The following is a 20,199-nucleotide window of genomic DNA, read 5'->3' as shown; positions in this document are numbered from 1 at the left end:
TCCAAGAAGTGCCTATCCACGCTTCCAGTGTTCCATAATTCTCATTTCGTTCAAATCACGACAATCGACACACAAATTCGTAGTGTTATGTTTGCTGTAAAAACGGCAATCGGAACCCATATATACTTGATAAAAAGTATTTAAAGAAATACGAGTACTCTCAGATTGTTGTTTATGCGAGGAGTAAAAATAGTGATACCTGGTGCTCTGTTTGTCTACTAATGCCTGGCCACTTGCCGATTTGGGCAGACTGATAAGAGAGTACTCAGGAGTAGTTTGTTGGACGCTTTCACATATCTGTTACCCCTGGGGGGGTCACAAACGAAAGTATGACACGTTGATGGAATCTACATATCAAGCAGCTGATAAATTATAGTGCCACTATTTGTACTACACAGGTATAAAGGATTTAAAAATGAGAGCCAAAAGGTATGCTATGAAGAACTCATGGTAAAAAGCCAGAAGATCAGTTAATATGTATCTATATGGTCTAAAATATGACTTAAAGAAGGCATAAATGCTTGCATTGCACATCATATAACTTCTAAGTATAAAGCATACACCAGAGAGTACCACAAAGTCCCTGTAATGCTGGCTTTACTAATTCTGGATGACTCTACCGTGAACCATGTTAGAATTATGGGCACGTATATAATCAGTTACAGGTCATTACTGTGATGCAATACTTGATCACAGAACCCACCTAACGGAATCTCTGCCCCCAAATTCCGTGTTAGAATGTTCCACTGAATGAATCAATATTATGGGTATCTATACCTTCTATTGGAATTCATGAAGACAAGCTTCGCTGCAGGTATAATGGAAAGGGCATCATGATGTAAGATATAATTCCTTGCGGCGAAGGCCTGGAATAACCTCCCTGTCTGACTTAAGGCTGTGCCCGTCGAAGACCTTGTTTAAAAAAAACGTAAGACGTGGCTATTCCAATATCCCCCTGATGGCCGGCAATAGGCCTTCCGTAGCTGTTCCGTGGGGGGCTCTGGTTGTAGGGTGGGTGGGTGGTTCTGGTCCATCTGTTGGGTACTTTTTAGTGTTCTAGCGCGGGGACACTCCGTTGGAGTAACCAGGCACTCTATAAGCTGTATAATAATAATAACTGATTATCTTCTCAAGCTCAAGGATATGTTTCGTATTCAAAACTGTGTCTAGTAGGTTAGATTATTTAAACATACTTAAGAGGTCAAGGAATATATACAAATTTGTCAGGCAAAGATATAAATCTATATTGATGCCAGCTGCAATCGATGTCCGTGAGGCAAACAACCTGTAATGCCTGGAATCGTTTAAAGCTATTTAGCCATCTCTAGTGAGAAGTTCTAAAAAGGGGGATAGTTAGAAAGATATACTGTGTTCCTTAATAATTTGTACAAATCTCGCGAGTCACAGAATTGAACTTCGGTATATGGCAGGCACTCGAAGCGGTGCCACTTTATTATCGTCGATGATGTACTCATGTTTAACTTGTACGTAAAATATTTTATATTTATCTCCAATAAGAACGCAACATATGCCTTTAACAACAACCATTGCAACGTTTGCCATCAGCGACATCTTATCTGAGAATACAAGGGCGATGTGTATGAAGAGCCTTCACTACAGTTCGCTCCATAACTCGCTCTGAGCATGGAATTTCTCCTAATAAAAAAGTCATTGCCTCATGCATAGACCCTTATGAGCACCAGGCATTTTTATCCGCTGTCAGCTTACCTTATTTTTGAAGTCCGAGCAGTTGTGGAAGCCCACTGCCTGGCATGTGTCGGAAGGGAACAGTGCATGCCTGTTTGTCATTTAAGGTGTAGAATGCCCCTTTGAATGAATTGTTGATGTGTTATTTCATTGACATGCTTTTGTCGAGGATAATTCCCAAGGACTTCAAGGAGTTGGAAAGAGAAAAGTTTAGTGCGTCCACATTCACGAGCCATTCTTGGATTGGCAAAGGTATGTACTTGGGGGAGAGGAGTAGAAGGTCAGTTTTATTGGGGTTCAGTTCAGTGTTAGGTGCTTAGCGAGGTTTGTACTTATAGTGTGATATTCAGATGGCTAATGTCACTGTAAAATGTTATTTTTTTAATAAAGTTGTGTGTCATTGGCATATAAGTGGCATTTGACACCCACTTGGTTCAGAAATACGGTGAGGGATTCAATGAAGAGATTAAAAAGGGATGGAACAAGAATAGAGTCTTGTGGAACTGGTGTAGGTTGGGAGGGACAGCTGCTGAATTTTATTTGTTGAAAGCGATGGTGTAGATAATACGTAAATCATCTCAAGAATGTGCATTTGATGCCAGTGCGGTTCTTGAAGGGTCTCAAGTAAAGCTTGGTGATTAACTATGTCAAATGGCGCCAATAGTTTGAATAGGATTGGGAGGTAGGAGGCACCTTCATCTAAGGTTTGGAGAATGCCATCAGATATATTAAACATAGCAGTTTTCATGCTACACCCCTTTTTATATCCTGATTGGAAGGTATCATGAGGTTTAATTTGTCGATGTGTTGGTTTTGTTGTATCAGGGCACACTTTTTAATAACTTTTGTGAGAATGGTACGTTGGTGACAGGTCTGAAGGTGTTAAGGTTGTTAGTATTTGCCCCAGGTTTTATGAGAATGGGTGTGATTTGGCCTAGTTGGAGGGAGTTGGGTACACAGGAAAGCATTGATCATTTTGGTCCAGAACGGGAAGAGGATGTGGTTAATGTTCTGTGCTAGGGAGGAGTAGAGGGGGTCATTAGTATGGGATGTGGGCTTCAAGTTGGCAATTATCTTTTAGACTTCACCTTCTGTTTTTTTAACTCAGACCAGTTGGCATTATTTTTGAGTAGAAAGAGATCCTTATTGACTTGTTGGATGGGTAAGAGATTGTTTGATTTTCGTCATTTTCGCAGTGAAAAAGATAGCTATTTCTTGACAGCGTTCGTTGGTGGCTACTTCTTCATGATGAGATGTGAGAGTATTTTGTTTTTTTTATTATGTTGAAAAGGTCTCTTGGTCTGTTCTTTGTATGGTCAAGTTGAGTGCTAAAGACGGTGGCCTTTGCTCTAAACATATGTTTCTTGTTGGAGAGACATTTAGATCTGAGGAGAGCGAGGTGTCTCAGTGAAAAGTTTTATCTCCATAATCTTTCAGTCTTCCTTAGCTGTCTCCTTTCTGTATTTAGGTCAAGATTGAACCAGGTTGTGGACTGTCTTTTTCTGGATCTCTTGATTTTGAGCACGCCACTTGGTCAAGCAGGTTTGACATCGCTGAGTTATAGTGAGCAGTGAGGTCTTCTACCACGTGTGGATGAAGGTGTGAATATAATTGGACGTTGATCCTGGTTTCCAGTTACGAAGGGATTTGTTGGATGCTCCTTGCCAAGTCCATGCATCTGTTGTCTGTGGCTGGGTGTATCTGGGGTTAGCCTTGAGATTGAAGTGTATGAGGTGGTGATCTGACCAGTTGTTGGGCGTGATGGATTGAAGGGAAACAAGATACGTTTCTAGCAATTGACTTCTAAAGTAGCGCCTTTGTTGTGTGTTTGTTCTATGCAGAATTGTTTGAAGTCAATGTTTTCAAATATATATGATACCTTATGGACCGTGGTGTCTTCTTGGTCTTTCCATTGAAGACTGATATTGCCTAAGAGTACGTTGTTGGTGTCTGTTAGAGATACCTGTTTTATCAGGTTGGATATCTCCTCAATGGAGATTGGGCGATCCCTGGGGGAGGGATGGGCGCCTCCTATATGCTGCCTCCTATACGAACTGGTCTGTCCCGTCGTATAATGGAATATCCAGGTGGTGTGAGTAGGTTGAGTAGAGGGGTCGAGTGATGGTTAAGCCAAGTTTCAGTTAAGGATGCAATGTTAATTCCGATCAGTTAATATAGTTTCAGCTATTTCGATCATATATTTAACTGATGATCGGCAGTTCAAGAGCAAGCAAATTGGTGAGTCAGGATTATTGTTTTGAGAGTGAAGTGTTTGGCTGGTGGTGTATTGAGCGGGGGCTACTGTGTTTGTTCAAGGGGTTCTCTCTGTGCCAATGATTACTGGGATTCTGGATGGGGGCTTGGAGGTCCTTTGGGGTGATTTATAGCAGTAAGAATCGCTAAGTGATATCACTTTAGTAGGGGATAGAGCAAGGATCTCCAACCGGTCGATCGCGATCTACCGGTAGCTCGTTGATGACCTGTCAGTAGCTTGCGGCCTGACTTTCACTGTAGTACCCTATTGTTTTATTTATATTTAGGTTTCTTCAGCCCTCTTAACTGTGTCTGCTGTCGTAGGAACCTGTTGCTCCTGCTGGTTATTGAAGCCTATCTGGGGTGGGGTGAAACGGCTGACGTAGGCCCAGCATGAGCAGTGTTAGCTTGCCCATGGAGAACAAAGATATCTGCCTTCTTCTGTCTGCATCGTGTTTTGACCCTGCCTGACTTGGAGGCTGGAGCAACAGTCTTGAAGGCACAATTGTCTCTGCATACCGCAGCACAGGAGATGCAGCACTTGCCATGTTAGGCACAAACCATCAGGTTTGTAGCCAAGAGGAATGTACTTTTTTAAATAATGCCTGTGCAATGCTTTTTTAGAGGCATCTGAAACACGAGCGGTTTTCAATGCTCAAGAATCTTCAGTGTCTGAAAAAAACACAAGAATTGGGATTGTAAGATGTTCCAGTTCTTGTGGGTAGATCATGCACATTGAATTTAATCAATGACGATTTTAGTTGAAAATGACTAAATATCCTTTGTCAACTTATAGATGTGTTTGGAGACAAAGAAAACAATTGGTTCAAAGTGGGGGTCATGGTTGGAGTCATCTGCGGTGTCATTAAGGGTGAACAACACTTACAACGCAACTTTTACATCGCAGAGCCTTTACAACGCAACCGTTACAACGCAAACTATTACAACGCATTGCTCTGGGGAGCGCTCTAGGATAGGGAATAGGTTAATTTACTATCCAATAACCTTCCCTAGTGTCCACGGGGACTGGAGTTGGAATAGTAAATTAAACTATTCACCATCCAGCGCCCCAAAGCACTATGCGTTGTAATGGACTGCGTTGTAATAATTGCGTTGTAAAGGCATGCAATGTAAATGCATGCGTTGTAATGTCATACATCCGTCGTTAAGAATTTCAGGTTTGGAGACAAACCTTCCAATACCTACAATTGCATCTGCTACAGTCTGTCATAGATGGAGCACTCTATCCTCCATATCATTCCAAACATGGCGGCGACCAAGTTTACATCATATAGCGAGTAATTGGAAGTTTCTTTTTTGATAACCATGACTGCTCGTGTGAAGTAGACCTTGGATCATGGCTACGCATTGTCAGGTTTACAATGTGATTTGGGTTGTAGTGTACAATATCATGTGGGGTGGTATGCACACCGACTTTTCTGCGTGTAATCCTTGTTTAAGACGTTTTCTTTTAAATGCGTGCAAAACTGGGCTGTGCCATGCCCTCATGCACCATATTAATACGATAATGTGGGGAGCGCGTTCATGCTCCACGCCCAAATGCACAGCTTTAGTGGATACCAGTTCCTGCAATTAATTCAACATTTTTACTCATTGTTAATCTCATGTAGTCCATAGTCTTTACCAAAAGATTTCATTATCATAATTCTTCTTTCACTCATGTGCATTTTGAATGTTTCCCATATTAACGTGTGCCCATCCGGGCCTCTTCGAAAATACGCTCTAGATGCAGAAGGTCGTTTCAAGCAGCATTTCTTTATTCAAAAACTCCATGCATTTCGGGCCAAAATCACCGCCCTTCGTCAGGGATAGCTGTAAATTAACAATTCAAAGAAATCACAATTACTCAATTATCCTCTGAATGGCATTATCAATAATCATCTTATTATAATAAATATCCCCGAAACAAAGTTTTTATATCAATTATTTATAAAAAAATTTATTTAAACTACTAAACTCCCTTGTTCACCAACCTTTACTCCCCAAGTCATATTCTGAAAAACAACCAGACTATCATCCCACCTTCCCCTCTAGTGCTACACCGCTCACTTTTTGCACTTCCTATAGCCCTCTCTTCCCTCATCTACCCGGCATCATTCTCACCATTCTAACTGACAGGCACACCGCTGAGCCCCTCAGCCTCGCCATATTCAAAAAACATCAACCGTCCTTACTCCAGTCACACACACATACTAACTATCTCACATCCATCTACATTCATGCCATCGTCCCATTCGCTTCGCTCCCTAAACTGCTAACAACACTGGCACACTTGTCAGTAATCAGCCCCCATCTCACGTGCATTCTAAATCTCTCACGGCTTACTACATTCATTATGTCATCACGCTCGATTTAGCAATGCTAACAAACTCACTGTACGTTTAGGTATACCCTATCATCACTGCGGCCAACATACCTGCTCGCTCCATGATCTCTCTTGCCGCTCACACGCGCCTCAAGAAATCGCTATCTCCCGTAATATCAACCGCCATTACCTCCCGTTTTTCCAACCATTTTTGCTTCACCCATCCATGTGTCACATGATATATTGCCAAACTCCCCCTCTATACTACAACACCCATAATGCCCTTTTTCGCCAGCCGCAAAAAATATCAACTCAATACAATACAAAACAATTAAATAGACTAATTTCATTTTTGCAAAAATCACTTATTCTAGCTGTTAATGGGCATGATCAATCTGTGTGTTTACTCTCAAAGGAATAAAACCATCTTCAAATTTATGGCTAATGTTAATAAAAATTTGCTGTGACGCCAAACATGAAATCTTTGATGAACCAACCTTCGTTTAAGTATTCGTTTTTCTCTGGGTGCAAAACCAACAGTGGGGCAATTCATCTTGAAACATCATGTGGAGTGGTATGCACACCGACTTCTCTGCGTGTAATCCTTGTTCAAGACGTTTAAATGCGTGCGAAACTGGGCTGTGCCATGCCCTAATGCACGACCTTCTGCATCTATCTGCAAATCTTGAAATCAATTTTTTAAAACTGTGTTCAATCTGTATTATACGCCTGTAAAATTGTTGAAATGGAGGGAAGGAATGATGGTAAATGCTTTCGCTGTGGGACTGACAGTGCTGATAGGATGCATATTTTCTATTCTTGTGGTAAACTGGTTTTCTATATTAGTCATATTGAAAAGTTTCTATCTGGTGTTACTGCTGTACCTATTAAAATTTCCGCTTCCATGATGTTATGGAAAGGGGCGACCGCTAGGTCCCCCCGAACGTATGGATGGGGGCCCGAACCTCCCGGGAAGCCATTTTGGGCGGGGTGGGCGTGGCCCGGCTGGTATGCCCAAAGCGGCGTAGCTGGAGCGCGCCTTCCCCCCGCCCGAGAGGGGTTGTCCTAGACACCTTGAAGGAAGACCACGCCCAGTAGGCGTATCGGGGACGTGTACACGCCTTCCCGCAGAAGGATAAAGGAGCGGGAACCCTGAAGATCGTCCTCTTGTTCCTCGGATCGGAAGGCTGCACCCACTCGTTGCTCGTGAGCCCTCGACGGAACAAGCAGCAATTTTGAACGTGGTAATCTTGTTTTTATCTTTCAGTTTCGACACTTGATTTCAGGACCTCGTGGATCGACCTAAGGCGGAGGACTCGAAACCATGCCTGGCAAGCAAGCAGGAAAGGGTTCCGAGATGGAAAAGATGTTACGCCTGTTGTCGACCCGGATGGCGTGTATGGACCGAAAGCTCGGTCAAGTCCAATCGCTCGGTAGAGGTTTGGCGGAGGTAAAGAAACAATTGGCTGCAATGAACGACCCAGGTCAGCCGAAAAAGGTAATAGGCCCGGCCTTGCCGGGAGTGGTTCCCGGGTTAAGAGGGAAGCGGGTCAAAGAAAGGGCAGTCTCGGGGGTGTCCCGGCGCCAGAGGTGCCGCCCATCGTCCCCCTAGTACCGGCTGGTAACCCGGTTCAGGAACCAGTTTTAGGCCAGCCTATCCCAGTGGTGATCACCTCGACCGAGGATGATGAAATGCCCCCAGAATTGGCCGCACAGTTGACCGCATGCCTGAAAACGAAGGTGGGGGGCACAGTGACCCCGGGAGATCCGGCCGAAGAGGCCAGAGTGTTAATGAAGCAGTTGCGGCAATCGAGAGATGTCGCAAGGGCGAGTGTTCCTCTTGTTCCCCCACAGGTGGCGCCAGGAGTACCAGCAGCTGGTCAAGAGAAGGCGACGGCAGCAATAGCCGATCCGGGTAAGCTCGCATTGCCAATGGTGGGGGAGGGCTCGATACCCTCAAGGCGGGAAAAAGTTGCACAGCACGTTCCCTTGGCCACGAAAGAGTTAATATGGGGAGACAAGTATGTCAACATGTTTTCATTGTTAACGGACCATCGTGAGATGGAGTATGCTAAAACGCAGAAAAGATTTGTGGCACCCTAGTGTATGGCGCGCCAAGATGGCCGAGTTCAGGGTGGAAGAGACGGTGACGAATTGGGTTAAGGCCTTCTCTATATTTACCGCAGTTATGGGGGAACGTAAACCTGATGTTATGACTGAGTTGGTTTGCTATTAAGCATGGGCGGATTTTGCGGATCCACGATTCGCGGATTTAGCGGATCCACGGATCGTGGATCCGCAAAATCCGCCTATTTAGCGGATTCAGCGGATTTGCGGATTGGGGGCGGGGCTCCCTCGAGTGTGTGGGCGGGGCCAAACGGACGGGGCTTCCACGCGAGCGCACATGCCTCTTGTGTGTCCGGGGATATTTGGGAAGAAGGCACATCTGCCCAGCCTCCCAACGCTCACGATTTTTTTTGGGCTGGTGAATGAGTCACTACATTTGCGCTTCAACTAGTTCCAGAGACCAAGTGTGTGTTACTATGCAATCGCGCCGAAGTGCGCAGGGGTCCCTTTAGTGAAATGTCCATCATAGTGGGTAAATGGCGGGAAGACGGTGCACACCTCGAGTGTGTGGGCGGGGCCAAACGGACGGGGCGTCCATGCGAGCATGCCTCTTGTGTGTATAAAAGGGCAGAGACCGATCAGCAGATTAGTTTTTGGGCTGATCAATGAGTCACTGAATTAAAGCTTCAACTAGGGCACATGCTTTATTGATATCTGCAAGTGTTTCCTGTTGAGGTTTATTTTTTTGTGCCAGGACCGTCGTGCCCGAATGAACCCTGCCCTTCATATTTACTCAAGAAGACACCACCGGTGAAATAATTTACGATGGCGCCGGCAAGCTGCCAGCGCCATCCTGCAATAGTTACTTAATTAGCTTCAACAGGAAGCTCTAACTGTTAAAATAAAGCAGGCGCTCGAGCCCCTGCTGTATCTTATCTATTAGAGCTTCCTGTCGAAGCTAATTAAGTAACCATTTGAGGATGGCGCTGGCAGCTTGCCGGCGCCATCGTAAATTATGCAGGCTTGAACTTTTGACCGCAAAATCCGCTCCGATCGCGGATTGCGGATTCTCGGTAAATCCGCGAGAGTTCGCGGATCGCGGATTTACCGAAAATCCGCAAAATCCGCGATCGGAGCGGATTTTGCGCTCATGCTTATTTGCTATCAGAATCGCATTATGGACTTTTATGCAATGTACGAGGGGGAAGAATGGAAAGGCTATGACATGAAGTTCCGTAAAGCAAAAGAATTTGATTCTTCTCTGTCTTGGGGTTGTTTGGACTCGGTGTCATGGCACAAGCAACTCCTGCCAGGGGCGACAGGTACGTCCTCGCCAGGCGGGAGCGGGTCCGGAGTTGTCCGCCAAAAGCCCGGGGTGCCCTTTCAAGCAGGCACAGGTGGGGGCTAACAGCCTAGAGTTGGGGGGAAGGGCGGACAAGGAGGGGTCTGTTGGGGCTACAATCGAGGCAATTGTAACAGACCACAGGGGACATGCAAGTTTAAGCATGTGTGTGCCGGCTGTGGGAATTCCTCACACTCGGAAAGTGCTTGTAGATCAAAGAATGTCGGGGCGGGTGGAAAAGGAGGACCTAAGCAGGAGTGAGGTGGACCTTTGTGACCGATTGCCTACACCCGTTGATCTAATGGTTATGATTCCGTGGTTAAACAAGTACCCTGATCATGTGTCCGCTGGGGTGTTGAGGAAGGGTTTTTTACATGGCTTCCACATCCCGGTGGGGGAAGTTCGGGGGAACTCCTTTTGTAGAAATCAGTTATCGGTACGGCACAACCCAGGCGTGGCAGAAAGGAAAATAGCTAAAGAAGTCAGTTTAGGACGAGTGGCTGGCCCCTTTTCCTGCCCGCCGGTGGCCGATTTCATATGTTCCCCGTTAGGGGTGGTCCCGAAGAAAGATCCGGGGGAGTTTAGACTCATACATAACCTTTCTGCTCCCAGGGGTTCCTCGGTGAATGATGCCATAGACCCAGAAGTTTGTTCGGTACGATACGCATCGTTCGACGATGCCGTGGCCATTTTGAACCACCTAGGCCCCGGGGCGCTGATGGCGAAATGTGATATCGAATCAGCATTCCGGTTGCTTCCGGTGCACCCGCAGGATCAGCGCCTGCTAGGTTTTGCATTTCAGGGAAATTATTACATGGATAAATGCATGCCCATGGGTTGTTCCATTTCATGTGCATATTTTGAGATGTTTAGCTGTTTTTTGGAATGGGCATTTACAGAGGCCACAGGGCATAGACATGTTATGCATTATCTGGATGATTTTCTGTTTTTGGGGGCAGCCGATGATATGAATTGCGCACAGGCGCTGTATGATTTCTGCATCCTCATGAATGAATTCGGTGTCCCATTGGCACCAGGTAAGACGGTTGGACCATCTACTTCACTGGAGTTTCTGGGTATTGAGCTCGATTCTGTGGAGGGGTGTTTCCGACTACCAGTAGACAAAGTGACCAAGTTCCGGGCTTCCTTGATGCAATGTCTGAGTGGGGAGAAAGTGACCCTGCACCAGTTACAACGAACAGTGGGTCAGCTTAATTTTGCCCTGAGGGTGATTCCTATGGCCCGCCCGTTTTCGCGCTCTATCGCGCAGGCTATGGGTGGTCTCAAAGAGGCTCACCACCGTACGAGACTGTCTGGAGAGGTTCGCCAGGATATGCAGATTTGGTTGGCATTTCTGGCGGACTTCAACGGTCGAGTCGTCTGGAGTTCCCCGCCAGAGTCTTCGGTGGAATTAGGTCTATGGACCGACTCGGCTGGGAGTGTGGGTTTTGGCGCCATCTTAGGTGATCGATGGTCGGCACAAACATGGCCAACATGGTGGCACTCCGACGGCCTCACAGGTAACATTGGGTTCCTGGAGTTATTCCCCATTTGGGTGGCTCTGATGACATGGGCTGATGATTTCAGGGGCCGCTCAGTGGTGTTTTGGTCCGACAATATGACTGTAGTAGATTGCATTAACCAACAGGCAGCACGCTGCAAAATGATTTTGAGATTGTTGAAAGAGATTGTGCTGCTGTGCATGAGATTGAATGTACTGTTCAGGGCAAAACATGTGCCAGGTGTACTCAATCTTGCGGCTGATGCACTCTCTCGTTCACGTATACAGGCATTCAGGGGTTATCTGCCCACAGCAGACTTAGAGGCAGCACCATTCCCAGAAGCAATGTGGCTTATCGGTGCCTCTGATTACAAGACCTTGTGGCAGCAAGTCTAGCCCCCAGGACAAGGAAAGCATACGAAGGAGCGTTTCGTTCTTATTGCACATATTTGGGTCCTGTAGGGAGTCTGCATTGGGGTCAGGAGGAGTCCTTCCTGGGGTACCTGGTTGCACTACACAGGGAGGGCCGATCAGTGGCTACGGCCGGTAGGCTTAGGGCGGCCATTTCCTTCATGGCCCAGGTACACGGCATAAAAGATCCTACAGGTTCTTTTTTGGTGAAGAAAGCCCTTCGCGGCTGGCAGCGCCTTGAGGGTTGCAAGAGAGATACGAGGCACCCGATTGGCTTAGACAGACTGTCTCTGCTTTTAGCAAAGCTGGATGAGACGTGTTCCTCCCATTACGAAGCAGTTCTGTTCCGGGCAGCGTTCACATTGGCATTCCATGGGGCCATGAGGGTGAGCGAACTTGTCGCAAGGAACAAGAGAGATATGGAGGGAGGTTTGTGCAGGGATCACATCCAGATAAGGGGTGATTCGATGGTGATCATGATAGCCAGGTCCAAGACTGACCAGGGGGCTATGGGAGATAGTGTGGTCGTGCAGCGCAAGCGTGGGTCCCCCGTCTGCCCGTTGAAGTGTGTGGAAGACTATTTGGCTCTAAGAGCGACCACTTGGGGGGGGGGGCTTGCTCCGACACAAGGATGGCACCCCACTGACGAGATTTCAGTTTCAGAGGGTGCTGGCACTGGCAATCGCTGACGCGGGCATGGACCCGTACGATTTTGGGACCCACTCCTTTAGGATAGGGGCTGCTACTGAGGCTACAGCCAGGGGTCAGAGTGCCGAGGAAGTGAAACAGTTGGGCCGTTGGTCCTCGAATTGCTTTAAGAGGTATGTGCGATTGCACATGTTGTAAGTGATCAATTGACATGCACTCACGTTTTCTGTCTTTTGTTTACTTTGCAGTTTCGCGGGCCTGCCATGCAGGGCGGAATTGGAGGTCGACCCTACATCAAGTGACAGCGGTCAGAGATCACCGACTGGGGAGAGGATGGTATGGGTCGTGGGCCACTCATACATGAGACGCGCCCGTGACGTATTCAAGGAAGGTGACGCGATTCACGCACGGGGAATACGGGTTCAGAGTGGCTTTCCATGGGAAAGGTGGGCTCGTTTTTGACAAATTTGAGTCATTTTTCGAGGGACTTTTAGGGCGGCATAGGTCACCGCCATCTATAGTCATAGTACACCTGGGTGGCAACGATTTGGTGACACTGGGTAGACGAGGGTTACTTGAACGAATCTTGTCAACTGTTAGCTGGTTGGCTAAAAGAGTCCCGGGGTGCACGATTGCCTGGTCCCACATGATTCCTAGAAGGAGGTGGCAGGGGGGCCTTTCGGTGTCAGCTCTGAACCATTCAGTAAAACGGGTCAATAATAAGATTAATAGACTGTTCCGTTCTGCACAGTTGCATGTCATTCCTCATGGGTGTATCCGGGGTGACCATATGTATTTGAACGATGGGGTTCACCTGTCCAGGGTGAGGAATGACTTACTAATAGGAGATGTAGTTGCATGGTTGAGAGGTTTGAGGAAGCATGACCTATAGGAGGAGTTGGGGGGACCGGATAGTCGGTCAACTATCCAGTCTGTGGCGGTAAGGTCATGATCGGTGAGCAGGAATTTAAAGGTCCCTAGAGTGGGGCGCCACCCACAATGGATGGGAGCGCCCGGGGGAAGACGGCCATTGGCCCCTTCCACGGGGAGGCAGCACCCACTAAGGATGGGGCGCCTAGGGGGAGATGGCCATGGGCCCCTCCCAGGGGGGGAGGCGGTTAAATGCCCCTCCTGACTAATTTCCCGGGGGCCGGATATCCGCGACGGCGGATAGAGAGTATGGGGTGGGGGGGAGAGTCCACGCTGTCCTTCCTACGGAGACCTCATACGGGAACTCGGACGACCCTTAAGATGGCGTCGAGTAGAAAGGGGGCCCCCACCACGACAAGGGAAGTTACAGTTGGCAATGAGGGTAGAGCCCTCTGCGCATGCGCCGCTCACACGGTGAGGGCGGGAGTTTGGTAGTAGGGATCTGACACCGGTTAAGACCTTGCCGTTGGCCCTTAATGCTAGGATGTACAATTTGAATTAGAGTGTATGCATTTTCAGGATGTTAGCCAAAAGTACATGACTGCATCGAAATGTAATAAATGTCAAATTGTACATAATGCATAATGATGAAACTTTTAATTTAATGTTTTAAATTTTGTTTCATATTTTAATAAATACGGCTGGGAGGGTGACTCCCTCCCGTCTTCCAAAAAAGTCAACTATTGTCCGACTTCCCATCCTTGGGGATGTGTGTTGGGAGGGGGTGGCGGGCATCCCGGCCATATGGAAAGGGGCGACCGCTAGGTCCCCCCGAACGTATGGATGGGGGCCCGAACCTCCCGGGAAGCCATTTTGGGCGGGGTGGGCGTGGCCCGGCTGGTATGCCCAAAGCGGCGTAGCCGGAGCGCGCCTTCCCCCCGCCCGAGAGGGGTTGTCCTAGACACCTTGAAGGAAGACCACGCCCAGTAGGCGTATCGGGGACGGGTACACGCCGTCCTGCAGAAGGATAAAGGAGCGGGAACCCTGAAGATCGTCCTCTTGTTCCTCGGATCGGAAGGCTGCACCCACTCGTTGCTCGTGAGCCCTCGACGGAACAAGCAGCAATTTTGACCCACCCACCAGCCCCTGATAGCAAATGTTTGGAGGAAATAAAGTTTTCTGAGTGATGAAAGTATAGGCCTTTTCCTTTTCCTTGGTAGAGTGAATAAAGGAATGTTGAGAATGTATATGGTTTGCATTGGAGAATTTCTTCTTGCAGGAATGATCAGTAATAGCAGTAAGATGATGTGGAATTTTTTCCTTTTAGTAGATAAACAACTGTCGTATTTATTTGTCGGGCGATAAGGTCATGATCGGTGAGCAGGAATTTAAAGGTCCCTAGAGTGGGGCGCCACCCACAATGGATGGGAGCGCCCGGGGGAAGACGGCCATTGGCCCCTTCCACGGGGAGGCAGCACCCACTAAGGATGGGGCGCCTAGGGAGAGATGGCCATGGGCCCCTCCCAGGGGGGGAGGCGGTTAAATGCCCCTCCTGACTAATTTCCCGGGGGCCGGATATCCGCGACGGCGGATAGAGAGTATGGAGTGGGGGGGAGAGTCCACGCTGTCCTTCCTACGGAGACCTCATACGGGAACTCGGACGACCCTTAAGATGGCGTCGAGTAGAAAGGGGGCCCCCACCACGACAAGGGAAGTTACAGTTGGCAATGAGGGTAGAGCCCTCTGCGCATGCGCCGCTCACACGGTGAGGGCGGGAGTTTGGTAGTAGGGATCTGACACCGGTTAAGACCTTGCCGTTGGCCCTTAATGCTAGGATGTACAATTTGAATTAGAGTGTATGCATTTTCAGGATGTTAGCCAAAAGTACATGACTGCATCGAAATGTAATAAATGTCAAATTGTACATAATGCATAATGATGAAACTTTTAATTTAATGTTTTAAATTTTGTTTCATATTTTAATAAATACGGCCGGGAGGGTGACTCCCTCCCGTCTTCCAAAAAAGTCAACTATTGTCCGACTTCCCATCCTTGGGGATGTGTGTTGGGAGGGGGTGGCGGGCATCCCGGCCATATTACGGATTGGTCAGGATTTAGAGCCTGGAAGACCAATGTACAAGCATCGCTATCTATTGTTTATGGCTAGGGCTGTGGCTCGTCTTTGTGTTGCTGCCTCTTGGTTGCAACCTGAGGCCCGCTTTTAAATGTGGAGAGCCAGGATGTACAATATATTTAATTTAGAATTTAGCTTATACTCAGCTAAAGGCTCAAGAAAACAAAAAATAGGAATCTTTATTTGGGGGGCATTCCATGAACACATGAGTCTTTGATGTACAATATGATTTTGTGATACTGTGGATTAATAAGGAAAAAAATAATTATGCATTAGGGAATGGAATATAGGTGTGTGCAAGTGCACAGAGTAGAACACTATGAGAGGGGGTGTATGCACTGTATTTGTGTTGCACACGGTTAGAGGGGTGTGTGTGGGGAATAGTTTTACACATGGTTAGAGGCGTGTGTGGCGTTTAGTGTTGCACACTGTTAGAGGGATGTGGTCGGGGAATAGTTTTACACACGGTTAGAGGAGTGTGTGCAGGGTTTAGTGTTACACTTGGTTAGATGGATGTGCAGGGTTTAGTGTTAAACACGGTTAGAGGGGTATGTGCAGGGATTAGTGTTACACTTGGTTAGATGGATGTGCAGGGTTTAGTGTTAAACACGGTTAGAGGGGTATGTGCAGGGATTAATGTTACACTTTGTTAGATGGGTGTGTGCAGGGTTTAGTGTTACACAAGGTTAGATGGATGTGCAGGGATTAATGTTACACTTGGTTAGATGGGTGTGTGCAGGGTTTAGTGTTACACAAGGTTAGATGGATGTGCAGGGTTTAGTGTTAAACACGGTTAGAGGGGTATGTGCAGGGATTAGTGTTACACTTGGTTAGATGGGTGTGTGCAGGGTTTAGTGTTACACAAGGTTAGAGAGGTATGTGCAGGGATTAATGTTACACACGGTTAGAGGGGTGTGTGCAGGGTTTAGTGTTACACTTGGTTAGATGGGTGTGTGCAGGGTTTAGTGTTACACAAGGTTAGAGAGGTATGTGCAGGGATTAATGTTACACACGGTTAGATGGGTGTGTGCAGGGTTTAGTGTTACACTTGGTTAGATGGGTGTGTGCAGGGTTTAGTGTTACACAAGGTTAGAGAGGTATGTGCAGGGATTAATGTTACACACGGTTAGATGGGTGTGTGCAGGGTTTAGTGTTACACTTGGTTAGATGGGTGTGTGCAGGGTTTAGTGTTACACAAGGTTAGAGAGGTATGTGCAGGGATTATTGTTACACACGGTTAGAGGGGTGTGTGCAGGGTTTAGTGTTACACTTGGTTAGATGGGTGTGTGCAGGGTTTAGTGTTACACAAGGTTAGAGAGGTATGTGCAGGGATTAATGTTACACTTGGTTAGATGGGTGTGTGCAGGGTTTAGTGTTACACTTGGTTAGATGGGTGTGTGCAGGGTTTAGTGTTGCACACTGTTAGAGGGATGTGGTCGGGGAATAGTTTTACACACGGTTAGAGGAGTGTGTGTGGGGAATAGTTTACACACGGTTAGAGGGGTGTTTGCAGGGTTTAGTGTTAAACATGATTAGAGGGGTGTGTGCTGGGATTAGTGTTACACAAGGTTAGAGAGGTATGTGCAGGGATTAGTGTTACACTTGGTTAGAGGGGTGTGTGCAGGGTTTAGTGTTGCACAGGGTTAGAGGGGTATGTGCAGGGATTAGTGTTACACTTGGTTAGATGGGTGTGTGCAGGGTTTAGTGTTGCACAGGGTTAGAGGGGTGTGTGCGGGGAATAGTTTACACACGGTTAGAGGGGTGTGTGTGGGGAATAGTTTACACACGGTTAGAGGGGTGTTTGCGGGGATTAGTGTTGCACACGGTTAGAGGGGTATGTGCAGGTATTAGTGTTGCACACGGTTAGAGGGGTGTGTGCTGGGATAAGTTTTACACACGGTTAGAGGGGTGTTTGCGGGGATTAGTGTTGCACACGGTTAGAGGGGTGTGTGCTGGGATAAGTGTTACACATGGTTAGAGGGGTGTGCGCGGGGATTAGTGTTATATGATTAGAGGGTCATGTGTGGGGATTAGTGATGCACACCGTTAGAGGGGTGTGTGCAGGGATTAGTGTTACACACGGTTAGAGGGGTGTGCGCGGGGATTAGTGTTATATGATTAGAGGGTCATGTGTGGGGATTAGTGATGCACACCGTTAGAGGGGTGTGTGCAGGGATTAGTGTTACACACGGTTAGAGGGGTGTACGCGGGGATTAGTGTTATATGATTAGAGGGTCATGTGTGGGGATTAGTGATGCACACCGTTAGAGGGGTGTGTGCAGGGATTAGTGTTACACATGGTTAGAGGGGTGTGTACAGGATTTGTGGAGCAGATTCATTTTAATCTGCTTGGTGCAGGGTCACCACTCTTGCCACGGGTCCTTATCAAGTAAGGAGGAATCAACAGTGGAGCGAAGTACAAACTCATTTATTAATCATTCATGAATGGGTCTCCGTCCAACGAGCACTATGGAGTTACTCAAGGAGAGAGCACGCTTGAACGATGGTTACATGGGTTTTTATAGGGAAGATCACAGACAAGGAACGCACAGAAGTAAATAAAACTTTGGAAAGAACACACAAATGAGGTAAGGCAAGAATCAACAGCCTCGGTGTCTTGTGCAATTGCTACGTTTTAAGGCTGAACAAAAACATATGCTGTTCTGAGTAGACTTTACTTGAGGATTAACTATTGCCTGAAAACCTTTGAGCAAGCTGAATCTGCATGTTTACACAGCCTGCAATGTCCCAACCTGCAATTCTTTACTCATGTTTATACAGATGCAGTGTCAAAAAGAGAGCGAGGCTGAAAGTAGGGCAGGGGTGAAAATGGAGGAAGCACAGCTTAATCAAAAAATTAAAGAATCAGATTTTACATTTCCACAGCCCTTCCATTTCAGCGGTGCTGAATCCATTCTAAGAGGTACACGTATTAATCGTGTACATTAATATTCATCAATTCATTTCTCTATTCAATTCATGAACATTAATTGGGGAAGGCTTGATACTGTTACAAGTAGCTATATAAGCTGTACATGTCACAGGGGCATGCGGAATGCAGCAACAGCAAGTGAGAAAGATGGCTCCTATAATCACTATTCCCATTAATAATTTCCAGCACCAAGCAGAAACAATACCTTAAAGCCATTCTGACCAAGTCCATGCTCCTTTTTCCTGGTGTATTTCTGCAGCTATTTTGTGAAGCTTTTGTGTGGCTCAATTAAGATTAAGGGTGTTTTATGTATTTAACGGTTTGAATCCTTGTTGGACTCGGCCCTTTTGGCAGGTTCACCCCTGAACTTATTGCCTTGAACTCTGACATGATGTTGGTTGACTTCTGGTCTCTGTGAATATGTGTGTCCATGGTAGTTCCTGATGTGTGGGGAGTGCAGGGTCGAGTTTGGTATGTGCGAACTCGTGAGACTAAATGCTGCGCGATGATGTGCACAGATTTATTGTATCTATTGGGGAAGTGCCACTTTTAGAAGTTGGCATGTCTGTGCAGTGAATGTGAATTGACTGTCTGGCTTGTGATTGGCTGGAGCTGGCTGGTGTGCCTGGCTCCAGGAGTCAGAATGGGTCTGCCCGGTGGTGAATGGGGAGATCTGCATGTTGATGGCAGAGAGGAGTTACACCTGGGACCTGAATAGGGCTAGGCCTTCCCTCCACAATGCTGGCTCCATCCCCTGTGGTGTGTCTGGTCTGTGTATAACAAGGGAGAGAGTAAGGGAGATTACACAGGTTATGTGTGGTGGGAACTCCTGGTCCCCGAAATTAATGGTATCAACAATGGAGGAGTACCCCCTAGGAGAAGAAACAGAAAAAAGAGTCTTTTCTGTGTCTAGAGCGTGAAGCTCAGGTTAGCACAGTGTGCCCCAACCCCTAACAGGACAAGACATGTCCTTGAAGAAGACCCCTCACTCACCAACCTAGTTGGTGACATGCTTCATCATCGGGGTCCCACCCCATAGGCCGAATGCCCATAGGGTGTGCTGCGACACCTGATTACTGTGGAGCGGGTTCTTTTGTTTATATGTGCAAAGTGTTAAAATAATCAGTGTTTTAAATGAGGGCCAAATCTACTCACAACAAGACTTTATTCTTGAGTGTTTGGACCCTCGTAAAAGCCAGTGTGGCACCTGTGCCTCATTAGGAAGGCTTCGGTGTCTAAAGAAGTGTACTTACTATTAAAAATAGCGTAGTGTGCTATGTGATAAATGGAAATTAGGTCTACATGTTTCAACCATAAACAAATTATAGGTTTTCATCAGGACCGTGGTGATTGGACGGGGTGGTCCGAACACGCTAAGGTGCGTCCTGCCCTCGTTCAATTAAAGACCATAAATAATGGTCTAGTGTAAAAAGGTGTTTTCCCTGGATCAGGAGAAAAACCTGCAAGAAAAAAATGTAAAAGGGTTGGGATTACATACCGGGGAAGACACAAGACAAGGGTGCACACTTAACATTTATGGTGCTTAGAGGAATCACCTAGATAGGTGACAGAGACACACCTGTATTGATCAGGTCGCACCCGTGGTCAGTTGTCAATCACTCAGTGAGGTGCTCGGTCGTAAAACTACCAGAGCGGGTGTCTGTGCTGTTAATCAACAACTCGTGGGTATGGCGGTCTATAGGCAGCGGTAGACTGAAATGTTTGAGCAGTGGACTACCGGAGCATTACGTTCGTGGCCTAAATCAACAACCATAGAAATCGGCGGTATGGCAGACAACCGGGTGAGGAGGAGTGACTACCAACTATAAAGCGGCGTTGTGGCTTAACGGAGTGATCGCCGGCTACACAATCGTGCCGCTATGTAAGCGGGTTAAATGATAAACATTCGTTCACGCAGAGCACGGTATTGGGCTCAGCTTACATTAGAAGCGGTAACTGTCGCTTCATGGGCATGAGGGTATCCAAGACGGCAAGTTTCCGTCACCTT

At 47.0% G+C, this 20,199-nt stretch overlaps 1 protein-coding gene across 2 annotated transcripts in view; it reads left to right on the top strand.

The window, feature by feature from the left end:
- LOC144752898 (patr class I histocompatibility antigen, A-2 alpha chain-like) overlaps window positions 1-20,199 on the top strand; it is a 432,525-nt gene that overhangs the window by 295,666 nt on the left and 116,660 nt on the right. The window contains exon 1 of one of the 2 annotated variants that reach the window (XM_078640724.1): window positions 17,733-17,847. The exons of the other annotated variant lie outside the window; for it this stretch is intronic. The gene's annotated coding sequence lies outside the window, so the exon portion shown is untranslated. Of the gene's footprint in view, window positions 1-17,732; window positions 17,848-20,199 lie in introns of those variants that run through there. 2 annotated transcript variants of the gene reach the window in all.

Source organism: Lissotriton helveticus, chromosome 5_1, assembly GCF_964261635.1.
Source record: "Lissotriton helveticus chromosome 5_1, aLisHel1.1, whole genome shotgun sequence".
In the NCBI taxonomy this organism is placed as follows: Eukaryota; Metazoa; Chordata; class Amphibia; order Caudata; family Salamandridae; genus Lissotriton; species Lissotriton helveticus.
The sequence above is the reverse complement of the archived record's forward strand: the minus strand, read 5'-3'. Positions and strand labels throughout refer to the sequence as shown.